At 51.1% G+C, this 10,698-nt stretch overlaps 1 protein-coding gene across 1 annotated transcript in view; it reads left to right on the top strand.

Moving 5' to 3' along the window:
- Positions 1-3,946: 3,946 nt before the first annotated feature.
- CALN1 (calneuron 1) overlaps positions 3,947-10,698 on the top strand; it is a 419,388-nt gene continuing 412,636 nt past the window's right edge. Inside the window, exon 1 of the mRNA XM_081090572.1 lies at positions 3,947-4,242. The gene's annotated coding sequence lies outside the window, so the exon portion shown is untranslated. The remainder of the gene's footprint in view (positions 4,243-10,698) is intronic.

Raw genomic sequence — 10,698 nt, 5'->3', positions numbered from 1 at the left:
GACACTGGGAAGTATTTATGAATGGAGGAGGTAGGGGATTCATTTAGAAATTTCTTACAGGAGACCAGATGAGAGACAAAAGGGCTGGAGTGAAGCCAGCTGCAGTGGGAATGGAGAGAAGGGACTGTGTAGGCCAGACTTCTAGGGTAGCACACGCTGGATCCCACTGGATGTGGCGTCCTGGAGGAGTGGAAAGAGGTGAAGAGGATGATGTGAAGGACTGCAAACACATTTTTAAAAATATATATTTTTATTGATTTCAGAGATGAAAGGAGAGTGGGAGAGAGATAGAAACATCAATGATGAGAAGTAATCATTGATTGGCTGTCTCCTGCAAGCCCACCCGGGGGACTGAGCCTGCAACCCGGGCATGTACCCTGACCGGGAATCGAACAGTGATTTTTCTGGCTCATGGGATGATGCTCAACCACTGAGCCACGCTGGCCGGGCCTGTAAAAACATTTGCCGGCTCTCCCCACATCCTTACCCCTGCCAGTAGAAGAGGGAATGGTTTTGCTCTCTGTGATTTGCCTTACTGCAGCCCCTCTCTATAACAGCCTCCCAAGAGAAGCGGGCTTGCTAATCACCAGGCAGAGGCCAGACATGGATGAGCGGGCAGGGTCTGGTCCCTGTAGTCAGAAAGTTCATGGCCATGCAGGGCCACTGTGTGGCTCTTCCTGTCTTTTTTGCAGAACCGCCTCCCCCCCCACCCCCCCCGGGACAGGGCCTCTCTCAGAGCAGGCCTTGCCCCTTTCTATCTGTGTCTGGGCGGATGTCAGACCACAGTTTGCTCTCAGGTCTCATCATCAGGCGTTCAAGGTGGAGGAGAAGGCACCAGGGTCCTCCCTCGAACCTCCCAGCCTAGGGCACCTTGTCCAGGCTCTGCCCAGGGGTCCTTTCTTCTCGGTGGGCTGTTCTCAGAACATAGACCCTGAGGTGATGAAATGAGAGATGAATTAGGCTCTCCAATTGCCTAATATCCTACATTGCCTAAGTCCCAAGATATTAGTGAAATGTATCAACATTTACCTGATGCACCTAACGTAGCTAAATAATAAGCAGAATGGTAATGTGCTCGCTACCCAGGGTCCTTCCTGCTGGGCTGGCATTCAGGTCAGGTCTCTCGAGGTTGACTTCCTCAGCTGCGCCTTAAGATTCTTTCGTTTTGAACTCAGTTGATCTAAAATTAGTCTGGGAGCCTTTTTTTCTTTTTGATATTTGCCCAGATGTGGTATAATAAATAACAACTATGTAATGTAAGGATGTGCCCATGGGCCCCAACCTGCAGAATGATCTTAAAACTTTACTCTCTCTTGTAATTTCTTGTAATCTGTTAACATTTACATGACAAAATATGTGACATGTGCCAAAATGTTCTGATTATGGCTTGATCATGACTATTAGAACACTCCAATTTGGAAAATTCTTGTCCAGTCAGGAAAACAAACCACATTCCATGTTTCAAACAGATGGCGTTTAGGCAGAGAATTAGTTACACTGGACGTGCAAAGTAGAAATAACCCAACAATTAATAATTGCAGAACAGCTTCTATCCCCAGCACTGGGGAAACAACAGGGGAGAAGTGGTCTCCTCTGGCCTAGGAGGGGGCTGGTGCTCAGACTCTGAGGGAGACATCAACCCAGCAGGACTGCCATGCTGAGGGGCAGAGGGTACGGGGGGTGGGGGGGGGGGTGGACTGTGGCATGGCTGGTGGTCTGACCACCGCAGGTCATAGCCCAGCTACTGCCAGCACCGCTACAAGGAGGGCCGAGCTGGTGCTGGACTCTGAAGGGGGTGCAGTGAGGCTGGTCTTAGCAGGAAGTAGCAAAGCGACCCTCTGCGGCTTTCTCCCTCCTCGCCTGCATTTCCCCCTCTGAGTCCTCGTTTGGCTGAACCGGCAGGAAGCCGGCGGGCAGGGACGCCTGGGAACAGTGGTCTGCAGAGCCCACTGTCCGAGCTGAAGGGCCATCGGGAATAGCCAGAGCTGCAAAAGCAGATTTGTGGACAGGCTCATTTCAAGGCTCCACAAATCACTCCCACCTTAAACGGAGATTAGGCCTCCTGAGTTGTATTCTGATAAGCTTATCTGGTACCAGTCCAATAAAGCTAAGCTCCCGCGGGTAGGAATGAAGAGGTGGACGTTCCCACTTGTCAATCACAGGGGAAGAGGCAGGTCGTGATTAAACGGGTGCAAACGGTGAACCTCAGACTGGAGGGGAGGGGACGCCTGCTTCTCTCTGGGTGTGGTCTCTTCAGTTTGACCTTGGAGAGGTCGGAATGCTCTCAAGGGCACTTCTTGGTGGTGGATGTGGCAGACAGCCTCCCTCTCCCTCACTCAGCTGGGGCTGAGGCAGAGCTGCGTCAGCCACCAGCTTTCTGTTGCTCTCGGGGTTCATGGCCCTTGGTTCTGAGGAACCACGGAGGGAGTGGAGGACAGACTTATGGGGCATGGAGGCCCATGGAGGGCCTAGGGCCAGCTCCTGGGTTATAGTAACCCCCTGAGAGGGTTAGCTATAGTAACGTGGGGCGACACCTCCATTTACTCTAAGCAAAGGGGGGCCAGGCTGTTGTTCTTCCCCACGTGAGTCCTCTCTTCGTTGTCAGTCTGAGAGTTGTGGGACTTAATTAATGAAACTGGAAAAGAGATCCCAAGGGTTGGAACGGGGGGGCATGTAGTAGGAATAGAGCTTGGAATTCCCCGCCAGATGTTCCCTTGTCCAGTGGTTCTTGGGCATCTCTGCCATGCCAGCCTCTACCGACTCCAGAGTCCACCTTCCTGGGAGATGCCCAAGAGGAGCCACAGGGCCTGGGGTCGTGAGTCTGGGAACACTTTGTGTCGGGTACACACCTCCCGCCTCACCCCAGCCCCGAGCTCACCATTTTCCTTACTCACTTTCTGTAGGGAGAGAGGGTGCCATATGCACGCCTCTCTGGGAGAAGGAGACAGGAAATTACATTGAACTGATGTCTCAATGGGCGATGGCAGATTCTTCGCTGACAAGGTTTTTATTGCCAGTGGATGTGAGGACTCTGGCATTGGGGGGGGGGGAGCGGGTAGGTGCCAAGCAAGTTTAAAGCGAGCACAAAGAAAGATGGGGAGAGGCAGTATTGCTTGGTGATTTTGCCTAAGGTCAGCCAGAAAGGGCTCTCTCTCTCTGACCTTGGTCAGTCTGAGTTGGATGCGTGCAGCCCCGTCTCCCAGAGCAGAGGCTGCGAATGGGGTGAGTGTGTGCCCCACTCCATCCCTTGTTCACTCTGAGGCCCTTGGGGACGATTTCACATAGTGTTTCTCAAGATTTTTTAGTGCGCGCCCTCTGCGGCTAAGCTTAGAACAAGCTTTCTAAGGTCTGTGTTTCGACTTTTGCTTCCTCTCTCTGTTAAGAGCATTGCTGTTTAGCTTAAAGCTGCTATTTTACAAATGAGAATATCCAGGCTCAGGAGGAGAAGGGTTACACATGTGGGCTCCCTCCTCGCCTTGCTCTGTGTCACAGCTATTTCTCCTGGTGCCCTACCTGTAAAATACAGGTGCCCGGCGGTGGGGGGCGGGGGGTGGTGGTCATCTAGCTGGCTGCAGGTCACGTGCCTTTGCCTCTGGGTGTTTGGAAGGTGGGCATGTGCATGGACAGGTATGTATGTGTACATGGACAAGCATGTGTGTGTACATGGGCAAGTATGTATGTACATGGGCAGGCGTGTGTGTTTAAGGGTAGGCATGTGTGCATGCAGCTTACGTGGTGGGTGTCACCCAGCAGTGCTCCCAGGAGAGGAGCACAGCAAAGACCACTCCGTCCTGGGGCGCTGTCCATCAGTTCCAAGTCTGGAGAGGGTGTCCCCGGAGCCAGCGCACCCAAGGAGGCCGCCTCTCTCGCTGCTCTGGGAGACAGCCCGTGGACACTGATGCCCTGTGGTTCTGATGCAAACCGTGCAGCCACGACCTTCCTGCCTGCACTTTTCCACCTTCACAGCTCCGTCTCCCTGCTGAAGTGAGGTCTGCAGGACGCTGTTCCAGCAGCAGCCACGGCAGCAGCCAGAGCAGCACCGGCACCCTCCAAATTGGGACTCTAGCCCTTTAAATCTGCTCAGTTACCAAAAAAGAAGAGGCACCAGACCCTGTTAATTAAAGCTCGCCCTGGTCCATCATTCTGAGGAGCTGCAGTGCTCTGCTCCTTCCTGATGGCTTAGAGCTTCTCCTTAACTCCCAGCCATGGATCTTGGAGAATTTCCCCCGAGATCAGCAGGAGGTATGATCCTTATCGATGGCACTCTGGGGCTTATGTGGCTCGAAATCAATAGTACAACCGACTGCATGGATGCTGCCTGGCCCCCCTTCCTTCCCCTCTTCCCCTCTGCCTCCTCTCCAATTTCCCAGCTTGTGTTTAGTTGAGACAAATCAAGTTTTCATGGGTTTCAGAGGAAGGGGAGGGGCCGGGGGGTCTGGAGGTAGCTCCCAATGTGTTCGCTTCGGTCCTGGCTTCACCCGGCTGCCTCAGGGGCTGGAAGGAGCCAGGAAAGATGTTTCTTCAAGCTCGGGATCATGCAAACCCATCCCCTCCTGGCCGGGTCCCTTCCCTCCGGTTAGAATGAAAAGGGCATAACCCTGACTTGACTGGCTCCTTAAATCAATGAGCTGCCGGGTCAGTCTGAAGATGGCTGTGCCCGTTATTGGGAAACTCGTTGCATACAACTTTCTCTCCGTGCGTTGTCCCGGCAGGAACACCTGTCCCCCAGGCTCCCCTCCCCTGTACTCTGAATGCTGCTCGGTGAAATGCTTGCTGCAGGATTTCAGGAATCCATACCCCTCTCCCTGTGCCTTTTGAGGAAACTCACTTCCAGACGAGTGTAAGGTTCTGTTGCAAAGAGTTGTTTTTATTCAGGAATCTGCTCTAGCCTGGCAGAGAGGAGAGATTTATCTTCTTTTTTTTTTAACATTGCATTTTGCAAATTGTACTAAAGCCCAGAGAACATCTATCTGCAAATCCTTCTTTGATTTGCTTTTGCCCCCACGGCTTCCTCCTGGGAAATGCTCTTCTCGAGTCTTACCCGAAGGAAAGGTTCCCCTCAGTCAGCTTGACACGACTTCACAGATGTCCCTGAAAGCCAGGCCCTGGCGGAGGGAGCCATTTTCATCGCCTGAGTAGCAGTCCCCAGGGGCCTGGAGCAAGGGGCCATGTGCCTTGAGAGGAGGCTTTCAAACTTCTCCCCTCCCCCCAGGAGAGTAGCTTAGGAGGGAAAGCCCTTGGACTGACTTTCCCAGGGGCTTTAAAACACGGTGGGCGACTAACATCGCTGTTTCAGCTTTGAGAGGGACCTGAGCCAACACACAGCTCACAGGAGTGGGGATTTCCCCCCAAAGTCACTGCCTGCCGATCCTAAACTGTTTACACAAACAGTTACGGTGTGTGCGGCGACACCCTTTCCAATCCCCCAGCATAAGGCTGGGAACTTTCTCCGATGACTGTCCCGGAAGCCAGCATGTCTGCCTCCCAGATGCCACGGGTTCCATGTGATTCCAAGTCTCAGAATAATGAACTCTCAGCTGCGGCTTCGGCTAGGAGACTAGTCGCAGCTTGATGGAATTCCTAATCACCGTGCCCATCGGTGGGCTCCCTGATAGGTTCCCAGGGAGGCGGCCAGGGAGAGAGAGGTTTCCTGCAAACAGAAGCCACGGCGGAGGTAGGATGAGGGAAGCCCGAGCAGAATGAGGAGAGGAGGCCTGTGGGAGGCGGCATTCCGGGCTGGGAGCGCTCCTCCCGGCTCTGCTTCCCAGCTGGTCTGTGAATGGCTCAGCGAGGGTCGGGCTCACGCCTGGGGCTGGGGATGTGAGTAGGACTGTGGTCCTGGAAGCAGGGTGAATCTATGACATAGATGGAGGGCCCAACCCGGGAGCTCCTCTCATAGCTCTTGTCCCCCACCTTCTGGGGAACCCACCGCCCTGGGCCCTCTGCCCCTCCAGGTGCTATTGCTCAAGAGTCCACACCCTTCTTCCGCCCAGAGAAACGGGGCTTCACAAAGTCCCTCCCAGGGGTAGATGGCACTGTTGTGTGATCATGTCCTTGGACTGGTGGGATCTGTGAACAGTGAGGAAAGGAGAGACGGTTCCTTTGTGTCCATTTTTCTTTGCAACTTAATGATGTATGTATGTGTTTTGTTTTTAATTTACTGGATGGCTGCTGGCTTTCAAGGAGCTGTAAACAGATCCTAATGGAGCCTGCGTAGACCTGGCGACGTGGTGGTTTTGTGGTCCTCGGGTGTTCTTTCCGCGGCCTTGGCGGTGCTCCCATCAGCAGGGTGTTGGAGTGGAAAGGGCACGGCCTTGGGGAGATGACAGGTCTTCACTGGCATCTCAGTTCCCCCTACTTGTGTGTGGCTACGCCAGTTACCTAATCATCTCTGGAGCCTCAGTTTCTTCATCTGTAATATGGTGAAGTTGTCAGGATTCAATGGAATAATTTAGCTAAAGTCTGTGCACACAGAAGGTACAAAATAATGTTTTCCCCTTCCAATTGCAAGCATCTGCCTTGTGTTAAGTCAGTGGTTCTCAACCTTGGCTGCACATTAGAATCACCTGGGAATCTTTTTAAAAACCTGATTTCTGGGCCTCATTCCTCTGGAAATCAGGATTTTAAAAAGATTCCCAGGTGATTCTAATGTGCAGCCAAGGTTGAGAGCCACTGTGTTAAGTAAACCTGAACGGGGAGGGTGGAACCTTTTAAACAGGTCCAATGGCTCCTTCACTGACCCTGGCCCCTGACTTCTCGGGGGCAGGGGCAACCTCTTCCATGTCATCACACCCTCCCGATGGCCAGCATAGGACCCAGTGTGGGGCTGAAACTGCATAAAGCATTCATACACGAAGGTCTGTGGGCATTTAACCTTCAACATAGGTGATTTTTAATGACTAAGCGAAACCACTTCTCCGTCAGTTCACTTAAGAAATACAACTGAGCCAGACAGATCAAAGAGTCCCATGACTGTAATCCATTCGGACTAAAATATGTCCTTTTGAGAACTGTAATAAAAAACACCTTCTGCACAAGGACCTGCGCCAGGTGCCTGTGGGTTCCTAGAGCGTCCCTGGGGCCAGGCTGCTGCCGAGGAGAGTCCAGGTGACCACTGCCTCCCCTGCTCCTGTGCTGCTTTCTCTTCCTCGTGCTCTGAAGGGAAGAGGCTCTGAAGAGGGAAAACAACTCTAGTTGGAAGGAGGCACGTTCCCTGTCTCTCTGCTGTGTGGAACAACTCAATCAATATCTCAATCAATTAATCAATAAGTCTGTCTGTCTGTAGCCACTATTATTGGGGAAAGTCATTGATTTAATACATATATATATCAAAATAATGATAATAATAATAACCAACATCACCACTGCCACCTAATAGTCACTAGGGTCTCCTTGGCTCCCTGCTGGGTGTACTGGCCTGAGAGTGACAACAGCTCTGTTCTGGAGCGGGGGACCAGGAGTAGACAGGGTGCCCCTGGAAGACTGGTAGAGGCTCTGACAAGCCAGAGCCAAGAATACTCGGGAACACAGGAGAGACGTTTAAAATGGTTCTTCTAACTACTGCATTGAGAAAAGGCTGTAGGTGGCAATGGTGGGAGCAAGAAGGCCAGCTAGGAGGCACATAAAAAATCTCAGTGCGAGGGGATATGGCTAGACCCGGGGGAGCAGTGGAGGTGTGAAAAGTGCTAGGAATCTGGATTTTTAAAATTTTTTCTTTCCCTCCCTCCCTTCCTCCCTTCTTCCTTCCCTTCCTCCCTTCCTCCTTTCCTTCCTTCCTTCCTTCCTTCCTTCCTTCCTTCCTTCCTTCCTTCCTTCCTTCCTTATGATGGATTGGATAGTTGTGTGAGAGAAAGAGATGAGTCAAGGATGACTCAAGCTTCTTTGGCCTCCAACTGGGATGACTGGGGGTGGAGCAGGTTTGGGAGAAGATCAGGAATTCAGTGTTTCTCCTGTTAACTTCAAGATGCCTGGTTGAGCATCCCGGCAGAGATGTTGAGTAGGCAGTCCTGAGTTCATAGCAGAGATCTGGGCTGGATACAGAGCCTTAGGAGCCATCAGAGCACAGTCGGTATTTACAGCTGCTTCGGATGAGGTCATCAGGAGGTGGGTTATGGATGGAGAAGACTAAAGACTGGATTTTAAGACGTTACAACTATTTACATGTTAAGGAGAGGAGGTGAAGCCAATCGTGGAGGCCGAGGAAGAGTGTCTCTTCTGTTTAAGACAACTTACCCCTTCCTGTACTCTATCTCCTCCCCTCTCCTGAGAGCAAGATTCATAGATCACCCTCCCCATTTTCAACTTAATCCCTTTCTCCTGGTTTCTTCCCACCTCCTCAGAGACCTGCTCAGATGGCGCTCATCTTAAAAATAACCTGTCCTTGACTCCTAAGCGCTCCATTAGCTTTTACCCTATTTTTCTCTTTTCCTCCATAGATAAATGTTTCTTTCAATATTAATTAAATAACTACTGTATGCCAGGCAAGAAGGATGTAGACACAAAAAAATAGACTTTATCTACTTGAAAGAATATCTATTTATTTCTACCTTTTCTACTTCCATAAACCATTTTTGATAGCATTTTGGATGTATAATGGGACATAAAATATATAACTGTAAAGCGAGCCCAAAAATTCTGTACAATATATTCTGTACAGAATTCTGTACAAAAATTCTGTACAAAATTCTAACGAAAATACAATTTGGAACAGAAGAGCAAGCTCAGAAAAAATAAAATGCACAAATAAAGGTCAACAGGTTGTATAAGAATATAATTGAGCCACCAATCTGATTCCAACTTCCTGGTCAGAAAAAGGAAATTCTTTTAAAAATTTAATCATCCAGAAATTTCTCATACCATGATTACATGGATCCATACCTTTTACACTGAACGTCCTCTTTCACCAGCACCCAGAGCAAGAACCGGGACATAATTCACACCCCAGGCTCTCCCTTTGTGGTTATTTCTAGTCAGTACTCTCCACAAGGGGCCGACATGATCAATTTCCCCATTGCAAGCTTTCTGGGAATTACTTTTTGAGTTTCATTGCTCGTGAGATGATATGCGAGTTCCTCAAGGAAACATGTTTTCTGGAATTTAATTCTCAAAGAGTATTTTTTTTTCCCCTGGGGTTTTATTTAAGAGACACTGAAAAACTTAGATAGACTATACCTTGGCTATTTCCATAGCATATTCTGGATGGCATATACACATATATGTTTATGTAATGAAATATAAAATTAGAAACTAAAGATAAAAATGGGCAAAGAGTGGCAGTTATGTAGCATCATTTGAAGTCTGATCGCGGACAGTCAGAAGTAGAACCTGCAGCGGATGTTGTGTTAAATGCCAGAGGGACCGAGCAAGACAGGGGCCGGGGAGTGGCCCTCGGACTTGGAGAGTAGGAGGCAGCTGGCCCAGTTTCCTGGAGTGATGGAGGCAGAAGCCATACAGAGGGAGAACAAGAATAGACGTGGAGCTTTGACGTGATGGCTCTGAGTTGAGACCTCTATTTCTAGAAGGTCCATTCTCCTGGGAAGGAGAGGGTGGTAGGCAGTGAAAATTGCAAAACCCAAGGAAAGGTTTGGTTTATTTCTCAGTAGAATGGCAGAGACGGAATCATGGTCTTGGAGAAGTAGGTAGTCAAGAGAGAGAGGAGAGAGAGAAAGGGGAGAGGAAAGAAAAAGAAGCAAGTACCTAGATAAAGTCTCATACTGCACATGCACACAATCACATACACACAGACACGTGCGCACACACAAACACACACACACACACACTCAACCACTAACTTGGATTCTCCCTCTAACTTTTTCTGGCCACGGACCCCTCTCCTTGCCATCGCTCTCCTTTGTTTCAAAGCCAAATGGCCCTTAGCAACCGCACACCCTGTGGGGGCTCCCACAGGATGTGATCCAATTGGGCCTCTCCCTAAGGGAGGGGCACTGTGGGACCTGCTGGACTTGATTGCAGCCATCTGTCCCACGAGGTCAGGGCTGCAGGGGCCTGCGTGTCCTTATTTTCCGAATGAGGACACTGAGTCCCAAGCCTTCCTGTGGAGGAAGAGCCAGCAGCGGCAGAGCTGAGCCCCAGGCCTCTGGGGGGCTTGGTGGTGGCTTCAGCAGGCACTTCCAGAGCCCACCCTCTGAGCTCTCAAACCTGAGCATTTCTCAGATTGCAGCAAGCATCCGAATCACCCGAGGGTTTGTGAAGACCCAGATTCCCTGGGCCCCACCCTAGCGTTTCAGATTCAGTGGGACTGACATGGGGCCAAGAGTTTACATCTCTAACCGCCTCCCAGGTGATACAGAGGCTGCTGGCCAGGGGGGCACGCTCTGGGGACACTGCAGGGGAAGTGCTGTTGGCGGGGGTGACAGGGAGGGAGCAAAGGGACCCTGACTCCTGGGAGCCTTCCCTTCGGGCTGCTCTCATTTCCCAAAGGTGAGGCCCGAATGAGGTGGAGGTGGCCAGCTGCCAGACCTGAGAAGAAGAGCCACCCCCCCTTCTAGCCACCAAAGATCCAAGGAATGCGGTGGGGCAGGCTGTGCTCTGAGACTAATCCTGGCAGAGTTGGGCTGTTGTTAACCAGGCTGTCCTTAACGGCAGGACAGCCTGGGCCATGACACCCCTGCCCCACCCCTGGAGACAGTCACAGGGAACCTGCTGGTGGGCCCCGGGCTGGGGCTGGGAGAGTTCACT

This window comes from Myotis nattereri, assembly GCF_964212035.1.
Source record: "Myotis nattereri genome assembly, chromosome: 4".
In the NCBI taxonomy this organism is placed as follows: domain Eukaryota; kingdom Metazoa; phylum Chordata; class Mammalia; order Chiroptera; family Vespertilionidae; genus Myotis; species Myotis nattereri.
The sequence above is the reverse complement of the archived record's forward strand: the minus strand, read 5'-3'. Positions and strand labels throughout refer to the sequence as shown.